The sequence below is a fragment of the Marmota marmota genome, unplaced genomic scaffold (assembly GCF_001458135.2).
Source record: "Marmota marmota marmota unplaced genomic scaffold, marMar, whole genome shotgun sequence".
Classification (NCBI taxonomy): domain Eukaryota; kingdom Metazoa; phylum Chordata; class Mammalia; order Rodentia; family Sciuridae; genus Marmota; species Marmota marmota.
In genome coordinates, this window is record NW_026000141.1 from 3,675,515 (window position 1) to 3,695,671 (window position 20,157).

General features: G+C 50.6%; 1 protein-coding gene across 1 annotated transcript in view; it reads right to left on the reverse strand.

Moving 5' to 3' along the window:
- The window catches only part of Tmem132c (transmembrane protein 132C), a 267,501-nt gene extending 250,072 nt beyond the window's left edge, over positions 1-17,429 (reverse strand). The window contains exon 1 of the mRNA XM_048785911.1: positions 17,369-17,429. The gene's annotated coding sequence lies outside the window, so the exon portion shown is untranslated. The remainder of the gene's footprint in view (positions 1-17,368) is intronic.
- Positions 17,430-20,157: the final 2,728 nt, after the last annotated feature.

The following is a 20,157-nucleotide window of genomic DNA, read 5'->3' on the forward strand; positions in this document are numbered from 1 at the left end:
ACGGAGCTAGCTCTAGAAATAAATAGAAATTTCCTGGCCTCCCAATGGCTGCTGTAGAATTAATCAAAAGATCAGGATTGGGGGTTATGTTTTACATTAAAGACAGGATTTTGCATTTATCTACCCCATGAATCATCATCAAATTTTATTTAATAACTTCCTAAGCTTGTGAACAAACAATGATTTCCACATGAAACAGCCTTTGGAGATTAGGGAATTAAAGTTATTTGCAGTGGCTACAAAGAAAAAGTGTAGGGTTTACCCCAAGAGACCTGCGACCAGAGAGGTGGTGTGGACCTGGGGTTTAGTCGAGATCCTCTCTGCTCACCGAGAACAATCCAGGAGTCAAATTTACACAAGCCCTTTCTGTTTACAAAAGCTGCTCTATAATCTTGCATGTTGGCCTCCAAACCTTTTAAAATCAAGGTCTATTGAAAGAAATGAACTTACAGGGAAAACTGCACCCACTCACACAGAACATGGGGACCCACGTGTGAAATGTAGTAAGAATAAAGTCGCGACTTTATTTTATTTCTGCAAAGAAATACTGGTAGCCATCCGCTGAGTGGGCTTCACTGCATCATGATCCATGGTTCTTAGTATTTGCTAAGGGACATTCACAGAGAGCCTACTGTATGCCTGCATTGTCCCAGGTACTAGGGTTTCAATGTTGACTTGGAGATAAAACCTGTGCCCACCCACTGCCAACTCAAACCCCAGGGAACACTGCCAGTCCCACACCTCTCTATGAAGCAGGCAGCAGGAATGTTAATCTCCTGTGATCTGACACAGACCCAGGCACAGGGTGGGAAGGCTGGTTCAGCTGTCTTTCACAGCAGCAGGTGGGTGGACACGGGTTCTGTGTTCACGGGCCTTGGTCTACGCGTGTTTCTTGCAACCTTTTTGGTCAGAGTTCTTTTAACTACAATAAGCAGAAAGCCAAGTCCACTGTGCTTAACACACTGCAGTGATGCCCATGGAGTGTACGGACACGAGGGGTTGGCCAGGCTATGCCGAAAGCTTTAACACAGCGCGTGCAAGGAGCCCAGAGACTGGCTACTGTGGGGAGCCACAGCCACTGCCTCAGGGGTCCAGGAGTCAGTGGGCCAGGGAAGCAGCAAGGTGTGGGCCCCTGCAAGCCAGGGTAAGCAGGCAAGAACAAGGGTAGATGGAGAGCAGACAGGCCATCAGCCAGCACAGGTGTGGAGTAGAGAATCAGGACCTCAGGAGCACTAGGCCCAGGTACAGGAAGTACCCCAGGACTCATCCAGGTCCATCAGGCTTCCCCTCCACCCTGTCGAGTGCCTTCCCACCGCTCAGCTCCTTCCTCCTGCAGAAGACCTGACGCCCTCACACAGCAGCTGTGAGCAGCTCAGAGCCTCCTCCTCAGCAGTTGCCCACTTAGGAAAGCAGCACCTGGCTGTCACAGCTGGGCAGGAGCTGCTGGCATCTCGTGGGCGAGACAGACACCTGGAACTACAGAGTATGGAGGAGCAGGCCACCAGAGTTCTTCCTCAGTGGCATGACCATGCGAGGCTTCTCCCATCACTATGCATTTCCTTTTCCCTGGATGGACTCTCAGAATCCAAAATCTCCTCCCTGGGGCAGGCTTGGGTCAAGAATTCCCAGCTCCCTCTTGCACAGGTTTCCTGACTGTGACAAGCTGCCATCCTTCACTTCACAAGGAGGGCGGCGCTCTCACCCACTGCAGGCTCCACTCAGGGCTTCTGGAGATCAGGTCAGCTTCCCTCCTGAGGGCAATTCTTACTTAGAGATGGGTGTGTGTGCATCTGGATTCTCAGGTACGTCTCACATTAAAATGCACGATCCATATTTTCTATTCAGAAATTGGGAAACCTTATGTTTTTACGTTAGATGAAATCCAGAAGGCAGAGATCCTATATTTGTTGTCCTTTTGGCTCACAGAAGACAGAACATGGTCCTTGAGGTCCTGGATACCCCACTCTGGGAGCAGGAGCAGAGAAAAGTCTCTGGATTTTTTTTTTTAATATTATTCAAAAAGGGCACTGAAGTTTACAGTTGGAAAATGCCAACTTAATACTGATGATTGACTAGAGCCCAGGAGAATCTGGATCCCTGACTAAGGAGGCTGCCCAGACTGCAGCTACCTTGCTGAGGTCCCCATGTGATGACACTACCGTCATTCTCACTGTCCTGCTAGCAAGAGTTCTATGGTTGCAAAGGATGGCCCTATGTGTCTCTCTTTCAGAACTATATATAGAATAACTGTGCATAGATGGTGTGGGGTGATGAGCCCAGGGTCCTAGTTATGCTAGTGAAGTGCTCTTCCCTGAGCTGCACTCCTGGTCCTACCCTCTCAGAATTTCAGGAAACCATTTCCCAATCTCTCCTAGGAGCACTTTTCAAAGCTATGACAGAGCGTGCCATCAGGAGATTCAAATCACAGAGAAAAAAGGGCCCATATCAGATCTGCCAGTCCCAGCTGCACCTGGGCCCGAGGCCAGGGTCTGCCCAAGTGCGCAATATGAGATAATTTAGGGTAAACACAAGAGGACCTTTAAACACGTTATCGGTTATGTATTTATCTTAATGTTTTGGGGAAATGCAATTAGTATGTAAAACAGTGATTTTCATGGAAATGGTTGCTTAGGGCAAAGCTCAGATTAAAAGAGAAGATTCGAAATCGAGAAAAGCCATTATTAAGTCCGTGGAAGTGCAGGTGACACTAATATATGAAAAAAAAACCACTGAGACTCACACGGGGCAGACTGCACGTTAGAAACGCTGATTGAAGAGTTAGCAGCAATTTTCTGGCTTTGAAGATGGAGACTTTCAACCCACCTCTTAGGTATACTTTTCTTTCAGAACAGTCTCCAAATGCAGGGCAGGGATGTGCTCATGTCTTAGGCTGAAGCCCTACAGCCCATTACCTGACATTTCCGGAGACAACTGTGAAGTCGCCATTACCCTAAAGGGAAACAGTCCCTATTTTTCTTAGTCATAGAAATAGGAGTCTGGAAAGGACCGCACTCTTGGGGGTTAGGGATTTTTTAAAAATTCCTAAATCTGCGTTTCTATTCACTTATGTCCCAAAATGAATGGCTAGTCCTGGAGCTGGGCCCTCAGGTGCCCGTACATGTGCATGTGTGTGTACAGGTGTGTGCAGGTGTGAACATGAGTGCACAAGTGATAGCTTGTGTGTGTGTGTGTGTACCTGTGGTGTGCCAGGGAAGGGGATGCAAGATCCTGTGGTTCCCCCAACTCTCATAGAAGGAAGGGACAGGTGTGAAAGGGACTTTCCTGACCTGGGCACTCCACACCTCAGAGACTCGAGGGGGACAGGGGTGCCAGTGTGTAAGAAGGACATGTCCACAGCAATGAGGAGGCCTCTATCATCCCTGGCCTTTGGGAAAGTCTTGTGGAAGTTCCGCTCTGATCTCTGTTGTGCCGGGGGACCTGGAAGCACAGGGCCAGCTGTGCCCCAGGCACATCTCAGGGTGACCCTCAGGTACAGAACATGCAAAGAGCAAGAGGAACCAGAGCATGCCTGGATGGGACACTGCGAGGGAGAGCTGGGGAGAGCAGAGGGACAGGGGCTTCCTACAAGCAGGCCTCTGGGTCCTTAAGACAAGAGGATCTCGCAGGGTGACTGGGGACATCAGTGACTCTAAGGGTGCCCAGACAGCCATGCGAATCAGAGCTTGCATCCAGGAGTGTGAACTGGGTACAACTACTATCTCCAAAAGAATGTGGGTCAAATGGAGGGACGTTCCACCTGAAGATGTGGCCTGCACTCTCCCAACACGCCAGGGTGCGAAGGACAAGGGATCGTTTCAGATTCAAAGACACAAAAGAGACCTCGCAGCAAAACGTAGAGACCCCGCACCAGAGCCTGGCCCTGGAGCAGCCTTGGATGTCGGTGACTTTAGCAGGGAACCGGCAACGTCTGAAGGAAGTTCAAGAGGAGCCATGAGACGACAGCAGTGCCACTTTGTCGATTTTGAGCTTTGCGGTGTGGTTAGGCAAGGAAGGGCCTCGTTTTAGGAAATACACACACTCAAGAGATGACGTGTACAACTTACACAGAAGCAGCTCAGGAAAACCACAGACGTGGGGAGAAACAGACGCAGCAGGTGCGGGTGATGAGAAAAACGTCAGCACAGACACCATCCAGGATGGTTCGGGGGATTCTTTTTATTGTTTTTGCAACTCCCCTGAATGCCTCAAATGATTTCCAAGGAAAGAGTTTACAAAGATGTTTTGACGCAGGAGGTTCTTTACCCACAGTAGGCAGTGGTTAAGGCCTGTGGACTTCTGTGTGCCAGGGGACATTAGGCAACATCTGGAGACAATGTGGATGCCATTACTGAGGCATGGGGGGTGGGCATGCCACAGGCATTTAGTCCTGCCTAGGACACACCCCCCCGCCCAACCTGTCCATGGTACCAAGGCTGAGAAGCCCCAATTTGGACATCTAAAGAAGGGTCAAGGTCTCTCATGGACACCAACCACACAGCAACGGGAAGTCCCTGGGAAAGAGCACTGTGGGGGCAGCGTGGTCCTGGCCCTCGATGCCTCTGACTCCTGCCCAAGGCCTTTGCTCACTCGTCTGCCTCGCTAGCAAGTTCACTGGCTCCTGTTTGGGACATGATTTGCAGACCTCGCATTCCCTTCCTCCCTGTGATACCAACACAGCTTGTCTCCTAGGAAGGGTTCTTCTCCTGACACAGGCCACCTGGATTGGAATGGAACTCCAATACCTGTGTGGGACTTGCTGCTGTGACCCCATGTGATCATGACCAAAGTAGGGTACTTCTTAATGTCTCACCCTTTCCAATAAAATGGGAGTGGTCAAGGTGATCGGAAAGCTGGTGGGTCTGTGACCCTAGGGAGGCAGTTCCTCCCTGATTCCGTGATAGAGGGGCCTGGAACACCTGACCAGTATGAAGCCACCCACGTTCCAGGCCCTGGGTTCCGCAGACCATCCCCTCCCCACCAAGAGGAACCGAGCTGCTCCCTGGACTGGGACAGGCAAGCCTGGAAGATCTTCTACCCAGAAAGTAGGGCACTGCTTAAAGATTAACGAGGACATGTCCAAATCACATAGAAGCTGTCATGCAATGGCTCCCAGTGGCCAAATTTGGGATATTTCAAGCACTAAAATAAACAATAATGGCAACGAAACATAACCCAGAGGGGGCCGTGCAAGTCCAGGAGCCCATCCTGTGGCAGACTCGCAAGTGAAGTCTGAAAACTCTCACCAGGGACAGGACACTCACGTTGTCTCTAAGCATATTTTCACAAAAATATGCATTAAGATTCCAAAGGGAATGAGAACACCTCGCAGCAGGAAACCTGGCAGTCACCTCCTTCATCAAGTGATCAAAGAGAACCTCCTCAGTGTGGTGACACATTAAATCCTGTGCACCCTGTTAAGATGCAGACGGGATGGAGTGCCACAGCTGGGGTTCCTGCCTTTGCTCTCCAGGCTACAATGGACACACCCAAATGGACAGAGGCCTGTGAAAGAACCAGCCTGGACCTCCAACAGGGTCCAGGTCCCAAATGACCAGCCTGGGTCTCCAGCAAGGTCAAGGTCCTTGAATGAGCATCCTGCATCTCACAATGTCATGGTCCAGCATGACCAGCCTGCGTCTCCAACAGCATCAAGGTCCCAAATGACCAGCCTGGGCCTCCAAAAGGGTCAAGATCCCAAATGACCAGCCTGGGTCTCCAAAACTGTCAAGATCCCAAATAATCAGCCTGGGTCTCCAACAGGGTCAAGGTCCCAGAGTGACAAGCCTGGGTTTCCAACAGGGTCCAGGTCCCAAAGTTGTCCAGGACAAAAATTCGAGGTCCTTTTTCTTGAAACCTTTTAGTATGTTTGAATTTGTTTCAACACTGAAAACAACCACAAATAGTCAACTATCACCCATGGTGTGCAGGAGACGTTTATCTGCATTGAGTCACTCTCAGGAGGAAAGAGAACCCAGCGCAACGATTCAAGTCCCTCTATTGAGGGGACAGCTTATGGAGAAAATAAAACGCCATGCTGGATATCCAAGGACATGAAGGAGGGGACAGCACCGTCATCAGAAGAGGGAAGAGGGACACAGTGTTGCTGTCCCTTGTGAGAGGTGGAGTCCTCAGAGGGAGTCCCCAGTTCAAGACACACAACAGAGGCAAACAGGCAGAGAACAAGTGTCCGGCTCTCTCTTCTCCTGCCCTGGCCCCCACTGGCCTCCACCAAGGGGAATCCAGGGGGCACGGGAACCAGCAGGTAGGGACCAGCCTCCTAGGAGCAAGCACGACAAAGGATGCGGTGGTGTCCAGAGGGGAGGGGTGCAGGTGGACCCTGCTCAGGGGCCCTTTTCAGTCTCCACGGGGCAGTTTTCCAGCCCAGGTACAGGTCCAAAGGCTGAGGGTCAGTGGGAAGAACCCCTATCTGCCCAGTGGAGCAGGAGTTCAAGTGGCTCCGGCCACAGGGAGGCCACGCCTGGTTCTCTCCTCCCTACTGGGACCTGCTAGGAGCAGCAGGTCCTGCCCCACTGGACCAGCCCCATGTGGACCTCATCTCTCTGCCCTGGTGACATGAGCCTCCCTCTTGCCTCTTTCTGGATTTGCCTCCGCTGGGTTGACAGGTGAATGATAAACACCATGTGACACTCCTGGTCCAGGCAAGTAGGACACCAGCTCCAGGGGACACCCTCCCCACGCGGCCTTGCTGCGCACACTAGCTCAGGCAGCATCTCTGAGGAACAGAGATGCTGCCTGTCCCAGTGGCCCCTCTGTCCCCTGCCTTGCTCACGCTCTTCAATATGGAGACGCGGGAATGGTCAGCATCTCGGGCAGAGCCCCAGACACCCACTCTCTTTATAGGACATCACCCAGTGACCCTCTGCACCTCACACACAGCCCAGGGGAGACTCAGAGCAACTGTCCTATACTGACCGGGTCAAGCAGTTCCAATGTGGGCATGTGAACCAGGCAAAGCTGGTACAGGAGTCTCCCCTTTCCTGGGATGATGGGAAAGGGCATTTAACCCTCAAGACTGTGAACCTAGAACCCTGACACCAGGCATCACCACATGGGACCTAAAAATGAAGCCAGGCCAAGTGAATGCTGGAAACAAGTCCAAGGCCCTGTCAAGCCATGTCTGCAGCCTCACTCCCCAACAGTCCGTGGACCTATTAGGCACCCATGGTCTATGATCTCAGCAATTCTTACATTCAATATTAGGAGGTCCTACTCAAGGGTGTCTTCTACTAGTTACATGGAGTTCGGTCTTTCCTGTGGCTGGTATTGGGGACCCATGATCCCCAAGAATGAACCCTCCTGCATTTCAGAGAGGGGCAGAGGAGAGAGTGACCCCACAGAAACCGAGTCAGCAACGTGAAGATGTCTCCTCTGGCCGGTGCAGTCAGCCAGGCTGACAGAACCCAAGCGTCACGGGGCTGCCATGAGCGCTCCCGCTCCAGGTCCAAGAGGGACAGTGCTCTAGAGGAGGGGCAGAGGGCAGCAAGGCCAGACCAAGTGGGGGCTCCACCCCCGCACCATTGAGCTGTCAGGACTTGAGCTCAGGAAGAGAGAGGACACTGGGAGCAGTTGGAGCTTTGCGTGTGCTGGACGGGCTGGGGAGCAAAACAGACAGGCACAGAGGGGCCCAGCAGGCAGGACCTCGGCTCTCGGAGCTTGGCTCTCCAGAGGGGAGTCAGTGAAAGGGTGGATGGATCCGGGGTCTATAGGGGGTGGGTGGAGGTGCAGAGCAGAGGCACTCGGGGGTGGGCATGGCCTAGAGTAGGGACCAGAGGAGCCGGATGCGCCCCCTGGCTGTGTGCAGCTTGCCCATGGTGCCACAGAGGCCCTATGGGGGCCACTGAAGGCCAAGAGGAGAGAGTGGAGCAAGGTGCAATGAGGTCAGGGGGCCTGGGTGGTCAGACAACAGGCAGCACTGGCACTTTGCTCACGGCTCTGTGCCCTCCACATTCGTACCCTCGGGAAGGTCCAGCAGAGGACATCGTGAGCTGAGCACCTGAATGGGAAGTAGGGCAGGGGCCCCGAAGCCAGCCTGCAGCTGCCCTCTGCAGAGGGGGTGGGCAGTTCTGGTCTCCACCTTAGCTTTCAGAACAAAGTGAGGGCCAGCTCTGCCCACCAGCAGAGGCTAGTAAAAGCAGCAGCAGGAATGCCGGGCAGGGGTGTGCCTGCTGGAGAACCGGAGGCCTCCTGCCTCTGACTGAGCTCGTAGGGCCTCTACTAGCAGGGTCCTCTCCAGCAACAGACCAATATGAGGAGAAGGCTGGCCAGTCCTCACTGCAGGTGAGTGGCCGGCTGGAGGACAGGTGTCCCTTCCTGCCTCTGGGGAAGCTCAGTCCTTTGGTCTGATCCAAGGGACAAGGCCCAGCCACAGTATGGGGGGCAGGCCACCACCGGGGCAGCAACTGGCCAGAGGAATGGCAGAGCCCTGCTGGGAAGGGTATCTGGTGGACAGGACATGAGAGCAATCAATGGGGCCACTTCTGTGGCCACAGAAGAACCCCACATGGAGACAGCCCAGGATCACGATGTTCCCTCGCGGTCGGGCGGCCGGGGAGCTGTGGGCCGCTGTGTGCAGCTCGGGCAGGGGGAAGGCCTGGAGCCCAGCGCAGCCTGCGGTGAAGGCTCAGAGGGGGCCTGAGGAGGGAGAGGACTGCCGCAGGGCCTGGGCCACAGTCGCCGTGGAGGGGAGGTTGGGGGCCAGTGCAGGAACCCAGGGCAAAGTGGGCAGAGAGCAGGCGAGGCCCTCCTGGACGTGAGGTGGAGATGCAGGAGAAGGGAGCTGGCTGCCTAGGCTCTGCCTGGGCCTGTGAGAAGTGGCAGAGCAGCACCTCTGGCTCCCTGGGCTGTGCTCCTTTATTGGGGGATCTGGTCTCGTTGGTCCTGCCTCTGTTGCCTTCTGACCACAGTGCCCATTTATCCCTGGACATCAGTGTCCTTTGTATCCTCTGCCCCCGTGGCTGGGCTGGAGATGACCTCACCCACAGGTTCCCAGGATTGGTGTGTCCAAGATCTGGCCAAGCAGATAGTCTCATTGCCTGTGGTCACAGTTGGGCCACTATGGAGTGCCAGGAGATTCAACTGTGCAACTTCTACATTCATTTGGGATGTTGTTTTCTTTTGGTTGTATTTGCTGCATGGAAACAAGGTAAGAGTGGGGCCAGCTGCTGGTAATATTGATGAAGACCTCAAAATGAAGCCAGCACAGAGGACAGAGAAGCTGAGAGAGGAGAGGAACATCATCCAGTGACACTGCATGATTCCTGGATCCAACTATGCCTGACGCCCACATGGATGTCTCAGTTACGCCATGCTAAAACATTTTGTTTTTCATTTTGGCTTTGATATGGTTTGCTTAAGGTAGGTTCTTTTGGCATTTTCAACTAAAGGACTCAGGACTAAAAGACTAAATTTGGTGTACCTTCCAAGAACATTTCTATCAGGCAAGGAGGGGGAAAGCTGTTCCCAGTGCCTCAAACACAACCTCACTGTTTCCAGTGGAAACAAAACCCCATTGGCAGTGCTGATCCCAGTTTACAGGGCGTGAGACTTCTGGGGGTTTGTTTCTTTGTTACACTGTGAGGTTTTTTGTTTTTGCTATTTTGTTTGTTTGTTCTTGAAATCATCCCTAAGCAGCAACTTCGTGATAAAACCAGAAGCTGTTAGCTTTGTGTATGGGCGTGTGTGCATGTGCACATGTCTCGAAGTGGGTAAAGCGTCCTTAAAGTCCCTTTATTTTGTGAATGCAAGAATCCCTGGCGCCTCAAACATTTGCTAGTGATTCTCCATGTGCCCAAGTGGGTGGGGTAACATCCACATTTCCACAGCGTCTGGGACGGTGAGGGAGCAGCAGGAAACAAACCACAGTGAAGCCACAGCGACCAGCTGAGCAAGAAAGATGCAAGAAAGATGCAGAACTGGACAAAGAAAGCTACCCGGAGAGACTCAGAGCTGCCCTGTGTTGGGGTGGCTCTGGGAGCCCAGAGGAGGGGCGTTGGGGACAGTGTCCAGAGCACTGCCCCGAGGCCAGGCCCAGCAGTGCCCGCTGCTGCAGCAGAAGAGACTCCCGGGCTCTGCGTGGGCCTGCACTGACCGCCTTGCACTGACCCAGCGTCCGCTGTTCTGGCCTCGCCCAGCGCGCTGTTCAGTTAGTTAGTGACATTGGATAGTTGTAAACATCTGTAGCCTCACTGTGATGATGGTGTGCTCTTCTTTACCTGCTGAGTCCTACTGTGTGCACTGGTTGGAAAGGGCCCTGGCACATCCTCTCTGAACCTGTGGACGTATCTTACTGAGACAGCAGGTCCTGGCAGGTGTCATTAAGTTTGGGATCTCAAAAGGATCAGCTGTAGGAGAGCGGGTCTCACATCCAATGACAGGTGTCCTTATAAGACAGAGGGGAGGGACATGTGGAGAAGACCGGCTGGGGAGATGCAGCCAGACGCCAAAGGCCCCTGGAGCCCCGCAGCTGGAGGAGGCAGTGTGGATCCCCCTGGGAGACACATGGCCTGCCGTGTCTGGAGCCTGGGCCTCGATGTGCATGAAGCTGCCCTGTTGTGGTCCCTGCCAGGCGCCACAGCCCTGGAAGACCCACACACTGCACCAGGAGTGCGAGCCCACCCGCTCACTGTGAGCTGCCTCACCTGACCGAAGGGCACCTGGGGCTCAGCAGAGCTGCCCCCCACCACGGTCCCCACTGTCCAGCAGGCCTGGGGCAGCGGGAAGGGTGTCCTGGGCTTTGCCTCCAGCAACCACCCAGCCTCTTAGGTAAGAGCACTTCTCCTTTTTCCTTGGATAGGAAATGGGGGGGACTGTCCATCAGGCTGCCTCTTCTAAACAGAGAAGAACCTATGCAACCTGGTCACACCCCTGACTGTACCTTAGAAGCACTCGCAGATCTTTAAAAGGATCAAAAGTGATCCATCCTCCCCTCACCTACTCCCTGCTCTGCTACCAAGATCCCCACTCAACCACGTTGGGGCAGGTCTAAGGATTGGTGTTTTGTTGTTTTGTTTTGTTTTAATTCTTCAGATGCTTCTAAGGTTCATTCAAGGTTGTGAGCTTCCTTCTCTCTGGAATCTACAAACTGAGCATAAAAGTGAATAAAATGACTGAAGCCCCATATCCAGTCAGGGTGCCCTGCAGAAGGCAGGCATCAGCGACCCCGAGCAGGCAGGCTCTCCTCTCAGGAAACCTGGCCCTCCAGCCTGCAGTGTGAACCTGAGCTCCCTGTCCCTAAGGACTTCCTTCCTAGGTGGCCCTCTGACGTTTCGGCTGCTAACAACCAAAGACTTCTGACCAACTCACTCAGGAACCGGCAGAACAGAGGCTCAAAATGAAGTCTCTGCTTCTCTGACACAGACTGTGGTCCCCCCACCCCATTCGTTCATGAGCAAACCCTCACCCCACTGCTGAGCGCACAAAGTTTGCTGAGAAAAAAAATAAGTGTTTTACAGAGAAAAGAGAGGATCTTCTACACAGAACCTTGGGGCAGCTCTAGGGAGCCAGCCATCTGCAAGTGTGACGGTTCGAACACACCTATACGATGATCATTAATTAAAGAATGTGTGCATATTACAGAAGAGGAGAAATCACCCCATTGGAGAGTAGCTGGAACTCATTGTCTCGGAGACTTTGCTAACTCCCCTGACAGCTGGGGTGGATATCACCTGCCTTCTCTCCTTGAAAGCAGCAACTTCTCAATCCCTAGGGTACACAAACGAGAGAACTCACTATGCAGGTAGAAGAGAGCATAAAATCCTGCAAGGAAAATGATTCCAAGGATATCAGAAGTGCCCTCTCAGAAACAAGTGCAAGCCAAGTAATTGTGATTTTCATTTTTTATAATTATGCACAAATAATCTCTAATTGACAATTCTTGTAACCGCACCTATGGTGTAAGAGGGTGTGTGCTTGAAAAAGAATCACATGAACAGAAAAAAGCCCTGGGAATAAACACTTTCAAGGTTCCTGTATATAACATAACTCAAATATAAGCTTTGATTAATTAAAGATGTACTTTGTAAACCTTAGGGCAATGACTAAAACTTAAAAAGAACTTTAAGTAATGAGCCAATCGTGGAGATAAAATGGAATCACAAAAACACCTAGTCCAAAATCAGGCAGAAGAAGGAGGGGTAAAGAATACAGAACAAATGGGACATGAAGAAACTCATGAGCAAAATGTTGGCTCTTACTGTAAATCTATGGATAATGACATTAAATATAAATGGTCTAAACACAATTTTTAAAAGACAAAGACCGTCAGACTGAAGGAACAAGTGAATGGGTTTCGGTTGGGACTGTGTGCTCTTTGCAAAGGTCGATGCTAAACACTAAAACAAAAAAATGGAACATGAACGCTACTCTAAAGAAAGCTGAGGCGGCCACATTAATATCTGAAATGGACTTCAGAGCAAGCAATATGTCCAAGAATAAAGAGAGGCATTACGTTATACTAATGGATGTGATTCAACCAAAGGACCTAATAATGCAGAGGGTACAGTGCTTCGAAATAATCAAAGCAAAAGTTGGCAAAATAAAATTTAAATAGACAAAGCCACAACTCAGAGATATGAGCATTCTCAGTAACTAAGAGAACAAACATATCAATTGGAATATATAGAATCCTTTTGACCTTGAATTAGGCAAAGACTGCTTAAATGGGACACCAAAAACACAATCATTAAGAGAAAAGATCAATCAACTAGCTTCATTAAAATTTAAAATCTATGCTCCTCCAAAGATGCTATGGGAGAAAATGTCTGTAAAACAAAACCTGATAAAGAGCTTGCAGCCATAATATACAAAGTACCCTCAAAGGTCAATAATAAGAAAATAAACAACCAATAAAATATGAGCAGAATGTTTGAAAAACACATTTCACCAATAATAAGAAGAGCAATCAAACACAAATAAGAATATTCACCACTGTCCGGAGTGAAGTTAAAAATCTTAACAAAATACCTGCTGCCCATCTACCAAAATCAAACAAAACAAAATGATAATATCAAGTGCTGATGAAGATACAAAACAGCTATGACATTTATCCACAGCCTAGAAAGAATGAAAAACGTTCAAACCACATTTTAAAATGAGTTTGCAGTGCAATCACTAAACTGCCTAGAAATTCCAAGAGAAATGAAAACACATTGATGTTAAAAACATGTTTGTGAATGTTCACAGCACGTTTACTGTACCGTCCCTTTTTTGGCTTGAAGGAAAAGGCCAAAATCCAGGGGCAAATCAGATGGGGAGGTTGCTGGAGGCTGGGATGGAGGAGGGAGGTGACTACCCAGGGGCAGAGGAGCTTCTGAGGCTGATGGAAAAGTGTTATACCTCCATTGTGCCACATTTACACTCTGTACAATGCACAACAAAGGTACATTTTTCAAAACTCACTCGAAAGGGTGAATTTCACCCTATGCAGTCACACCTTAATAAACCCAGCTTTTAAACAAAGTAGATGGTTGTAAAAATGTCTGTCAATCAGCCATTCCTTTATTCCATTAATTCAGTAATACTCCCCTTTACTCCAATTAATACAGCAAGGACTCATTTTTATTAACCTTGCTCTTCAGGCCTGCAGATGCTTTCTTTTCCACTTACGCTGTTGCCGGCGCTAACTAGAGAGTTTAGGCTCTTTCCTGCCTGACTCTGGTCACCCTCGTGATCAAGTGTACAGTGGGTCATGAGGACCAGGCAGGTGAGTGGGGGAAGAGAAGCATGCATAAGCACCTTCAGAGAGGGACATGCCTGCTCACATGGGTGCAAAGGAGCCACATGGGAACGTTGCTGGGGATAGCAGGGTACATGCACTTTCAAGGGAAGCTGGAATTGATTATTGTTTTTTCAGGATCAAGAAGATCATTTATGTGACCACCTTGACAGAAGCCAAAAGAGTATCTGATAGCATTTTTGCATGCAACTTCTAGTGAACTAAGAATCCAATCTTTTCTATTGATACATAATTTTTTTTGCAAGTAGTTACGGAGCGCAACAAGATGCCTTGATAGATGTATATATCGTGGAAATCCTGATTTGTATATGTGACTTCCCCTGTTTTCAAATGTCGGGAGCCTATTTTGGTGTTTGCAAATATTATGTGGGCAAAATGGAATTTGTCTGCAGGCCGTGGGACCTGGGAGCACTAGTCAAGGGATGCGGATTAGAGGAGAGATCTGGCACCCGCCAGAGCCTGATGGTTAATCAGAATGGCTTTCAGGAAGACAAAATAAACTCCAGGAAGCTGGTACTCCACAGGAGTTCCACCATGAGGGATGGGAAGGGATTGAAGGGTGAAAACGTGAGCCTCTGTGCTCGGTGTCCTGCGCACACATCAAGCGTGGGCAGGGCAAGGTGAGCTCGTTCCCTGGTGCCAGTGGGACCCTGGGCAAGCTGAGGAGGACCTCCCACCCCAGGGACCTCCTTGTCCTCCTCACACCTGCAACAGGTCCCAAATCTCTTTTCAGAAACCCCCAATTCCCAAAGTGCTGACGAAGCAAGGGTCTGGCTGGCAGTGGGTGTTTAATTTCCTGGATGGCCAGCTCCGAAGTGCAGCTCAGCTCTGCGGGGTCTTCGCCCCGATCTGTGACAGAGACTGGTGTTTCCTGCAGCTTACCCATGGGCACCACAGAAAGGCACCACTGTGAGCCAAGCATGGGAAGGCATCTGCTAGGAATGTGCAGCCTGGGTCTCTACTCTGTATCTTACCATTCAAAGACTTCCATAATCCTAGCTCTTGAAATATTTTTAGTCCCCGGATTTCAGAAAACAGACTGTGGTCCTGTATAACCTTGACAGTGCCTCACAGGTGACCAACCACCTTCGAGAGCTTCTGAGTACCCCCAGGCAACCTGCCCTTCCACCTGCTTTTTAGGGCCCCATGTTATCAAACCCCCCAGCTCAAAGATACTTTGCCTCAACTTGCTCGTCTTAACTCTGAAGAAGAGATTTCCTTCTTTCAAAACTGTCCTAATTATGGAAACTTCTAAGAACCACTATGTATTCTCTGAGCCCTGACAAACTGCAAAGCTTCTCAATCCACAGTTGAAAATAAACATATAGTTAGTATTAAACATTGACCAGTGGGTCTCAAGGATTCCAGAAATCAGCAAGTAGATCCTCACAAAGAAAGACTTAGAGTGTGGTTGATGTTGTTATGATAGCACAAATTTAAAGAAGGCTCATTTGCTCTTACGGAGCAAGTGTGGAGGAATCAGAAGCGAGGATGGATTGAACGGCTGCTTTTGATCATGAGAAATGAGCTGCAAAAACATTTCGCAGAAGATGAACTGCAGACCCTCGCAGACCTCAAACCACGCACATACACACTGTGAAACTACAGCGAGGACAGAGAAGCCCACCAACCACATCAAGGCAGAACCAGGTGGCTTTCCTATAGGGTGGACTTCCCTGGCTTCTGATGTTCATCACCCCACCCCCATCCACTGCTGGTCCTGGCTCTGTATGCCCACTAAATAGCTGCTCCTAACCCTCTATGTGCATGTCGGTAGCAATCACTACTCCAAATCAAAAGTGAGATCCTGTAGAAGACACAGATACACACACACACACACACACACACCAAGAATGTAGGCTTTGAATAGGAAAAGCCCACAACTTGTTTTAAAAACACAACTGAAGTCCTCACCTGATTCAGACCTCTCAAGGACATAGGGCAGAAAAGGGAAAGAGGGCTCTGCTCTGGCTCAACCCAGCTGGACAGAGCCCTCCAGGAAGCACCTGCTGTGCATTAGGTCCTTTGATTCCAAAGACCCCGGTGAGAAATTCAGAGAAGGGCATTTCCAATGACCACTTTACATTTGGGGAAACTGAGTCCTAGAAATGCAGGGACCTGGAGCTAATAGCAGAATTCAGGGCAGGCTTCTGGGTGTTAGCTCTTGCAAATAAAACAAAAAAGTCCCCCCCCCAAAAAAAACACACACACACACACACCCTCCAAGTGCACCACTGCATTCACCTGGGGCAGTCTGGAGAAAGGAACCACATGCAAAACACAAACGCACCCAGTTGGCGGGTCTGGGGAATCATCCTCTCCAGGAAAGCAGCTTCCTCTGGAATTTCAGACAGTGTGGTGAGTAATGACTTTTGAAAAGCAAACCCTGCTTTTTAACATCCATTGGCAAGTTGTCTCTACCAATGCATTTCCAGCCTGGCCCTAGAGCGCTGGGCGGGAGAGTTCTGTTCTGCCATGGGGTAGATTTGAGGATGCACTTCTTCCCAGCCCCAGAGCCAGCGCCTGGGGCCCCGCCCCGCCCCACTGAGCGAAGGCGCAGGACACACTTGTGCGTGCACACCACAGCTAACCAAATGGACCCCAGACCCTCCCAGAGCGCGGGCGGCAAGAAGTCCACCGAATCCTCTCCCCACTCCCGGACCGCACCCGGGACCCCTCAGCTGCTGTGGGCACAGTCGCTGTCCCTGCAGGGCCCAGCTGCTCCTGCAGCTAGGCTTGGGACCATCTCTCACCACCCTGCCAGACCATGGTCCCCACATACATATAATAATATGGTCGTGATTACAGCAACAGCTACCTTTTGTGAGCCCTTCGGTAGCCCTACCTTGGTTCACTTGCACAAATCTCGAAGACCTGTGGCAGTCATCATCCCTATCGCCCCCGCCCCCGAGGAGGAGGGGACAGAGGTGAAAGCCCTCCAGGGAGAGAGCTACTGGGGAGCCAGCCCCAGTGAGAAGCGCACTCATCCCCACGCGCGCTCCCAAGCCATACCAGGCCTAATTTGGGGTGCCTGGAGAGAGTCCCAGGTTTCTGCCAAGCTGGTGTCCGGATGAGCAGCGCGATTCGTACGCGTCCTTTGGTGAGCCACCGTGGGTTCTAGGGACCCAGCGTTTGCGGAGAGGGGTTGCAGAGAGGGACTGGATCCCCAGTACCCCTGTCTGACCTGGGGATGGGGCTCGCACGGCTGGGAGGAAGGGGCTCAAAGGACTGGGCTCCCCTCTCAAGCAACCCGGCTCAACAATGTGTCTGCTGTAGCTGGAGGCTGGTCCCCGCGGAACTCAGGAATGGGGGACGCGCTGAAAGTGCCCCCTCGTCACGCCCCCTCCTCACCCCGGAGGCAGCACTGGATCTGGGGTGGTCTAGGGAACTGGGTTTGGAGCTTCTGCACCTATGTGTCCCAGTCCTGGCGCCCAATTGGATCCACCCTTCTAGGGAAGGGGCTGCTCGGCGCTCCGCGGAGGGCTCCTGATGGGACCGGCGCCCTTGTCAATGTCCCCACTGCACCCCCATGTTTAGGGTCCCCTCGTCCGGCCTTCACCGGGGCCCCGTGGAACTTCGCGATAGCCGATGCGGTCGACTCCCGCCTGGCCTTACCTTTGCCCAGCAGCGCGCTCAACACCAGGCTCAGCGCCCCGCACAGCGGCGCCGCCGGCCCANGAACCTAGAGGTTCATGGGCTAATAGAGTTTCCTGTGTTTATTTTTTTTTAAGTCGTGTATTATTTAACCTCAAAATCATTAATTCCTCAACTTAAATTACTTCCAGATGCTTTTCTGAATTTCATAAGGAACATCAGAGACCACTAATCTCCTCAAAGGCTATTGCAAAGCTCCCTGCGGGCTGTGGGCACATGGAGACAATTAGCATGATTTATAGGAGAGGAGAATTATTGGAAAAAGGAAACCTGTTGCTTCCACATGTGTTGGGTTCCTTCCTAAGTCAAAGAGGCAATTTCAGATCTTTTTTTTTTTTTTTTTAGTTTGTGCTTAAATTCCAAATTGCTAATATTGCATAAAATGAAAGACAGAACTTGCTAATTCGGCTCAGGAATTCCTTACACATAATAAGACCTATACATAATAAATTACTGAACACATGGAGATGAGGGCTATATGTTGGCCTCATAAAACAGCAACGGTCATCCTACAAATTCAACATCAAGGTCTGACTCTGCTGCTTCCTACTAAAGAGAAAAGCAAAGAATGGAACACAAAAGGAAGTTCTAAGTCTGGCACCCTGGGCTGGTGTTGCTCTAAACACTGTCTCATTTCTCCTGGTAGCAGCTCTAGTGGGGAACATTAGTTTTGCCCTTTGACAGTTCATTCATTCATTCAACAAGCATTTGTCATTTTCTTACCCATTTGTCAGCCCAGATTCCAGCTTGAACAAAAACACAGGCCCTGCATTTACAGATCCTGCATTCTGGTCAGGAGATAGACTCTCAAGAAATGTATAAGTCAATTCATCCCCAAAGACAATGATGTGTGTTCTGAATAACATGGATCAGGCTAAGGGGAGAGTGTATTTGTGGTGCACCTTTAGAGATTGCAGGTGAAGGGAGGGTGAGCTTCTCACACTAAGAACCAGCAGGGCAAAGGCTCAGGGCCAGGAGCTGGAGGGCCTTGCTCTCCTCCCAGAAGGTCTGCTAAGGTTGCATGAAGCACATCGCCTGTAGCAGGAGGCAGAGGAAGCCCAGAGGCCAAGGAAGCGCTCCCGAGGGCATCCAGGAGTCCTGGGGCTTGGACCTGGGTAGAGAGCAGAGTGGTGAAGGATGCAGGAACTGCAGGGCTTGCTCATGGTCAGCGGGCTCCTGGGACAGGAAGTAGAGGACTGAGCCACTGCGTCTCTGAGGGTGCCCTTCATGGGTGGGGGAAGGCTGGGGTGGTAAGCAGCCTCGGGGAGCATGGGTACAGTTCAGGAAACCAAGGTGGTTTTATTGGTGGAACACAGCATCAACAGCATCTAAACTCAGCCCTCAGAAACAGCACAACCAGGTTGTGGCCACCAATCCAACCCAGCACCCAATTGGGTTTTGCATTGGTGTGAACTGCAGCAATGTCTTTTCTCTCTTTCAGCAAACTCCAGGACCTTGGTCTGGCTGGGGAGGGGAGTGGAATACAGGACATACCCCTCTTCCCCCTGCACTGCACACAGTAGGTGTTCCAATGTTCATACCATCCAAGAATAGAAACCAGTGAGGGACTGTTTGTGGGGACTGTCACTGTCCACTCTTATTCCTTTACTTGCACACTCTCCTATTTCATGTGGGCTGGGTGGAAAACAGTCTGACCTGCTTCATTCTGTATCCCCAGGCCCTTATCCAATGAATAAATACCACCAATCCTACATTATTAACCCATTTGCTAATGAGGAATCTGAGATTTATGCATTCCATCTTTTGTTCATTTTGTCTAATAGTGATGGTGAGGATGCCAGTAACAATTAGCATTTATTAGGTACTTGCTAATTAAGAAGTAATTCTGTTAACCGTCTCTGAACACGTGCTCTTCTTCTATCCAGTTTTCAGACAAGAAAACTGATGTCAAAGGGGGTGAAGTGACACATTCAAGATCACCCAGAGACGAAGGGGTAGAACTGGGATTCCACCCAGGCTACTGGCCTCAAAGTCCATATTGATGATCACTCACTAGCCTCACTGTGTTCCTGTGTGTGCTCAGTGTATCTGGTTCCTACACTAGATGTCTCGGTAACTTATTTAGACCTCATTTTTGTAATAGCTGCTTAATGTTTCAGAAAGGTCCCCAGCCCCTCATGCTGCTCTGGTACCCCTCCCTAAACTCAGCCTGTGTAGAATTTAATCTTCCCTGAAGGGACATGGGCACAGCTGCCCAAGGACAGATACAGAATATCAGTGACTGGCCTGTGAGAACAACTTTAGGACAATTGCTCAAATGCCCACAGTTGGCCCTTATCCCACTCCCCGTGCAATACTAGTGGATGCCCAACTCCTCTCATAGTTATGGTTAAGACCCACAAAATAGATTTCACCCTTCTGTTAGGGTTCAAGGTTGGCAAAGGACACCTTCCTATGCCTTGCAGCTCACAGTGCCTTAACTGTATTTGCTGCAGCAGCACCATCATCGCCACCACCATTGTCCTATCACTGCCATCATCATAATCACACCATCACCACCAACACCATCATCATCACCATAACCACAGCCACCACCATTGTCATATCATCGCCATGATCATAGTCACACCACCATCCTCTCCACCAACACCACTGCCACCATTGTCATATTCTCACCAACATCATCTCCCCCAGCTTCACCGTCATCAACACCATCACCATGATGGGCCTGGGTAGGGAGCAGAGGAGTGCTCTGCCCATCACCCTCATCATCACCATCATTGTCATCA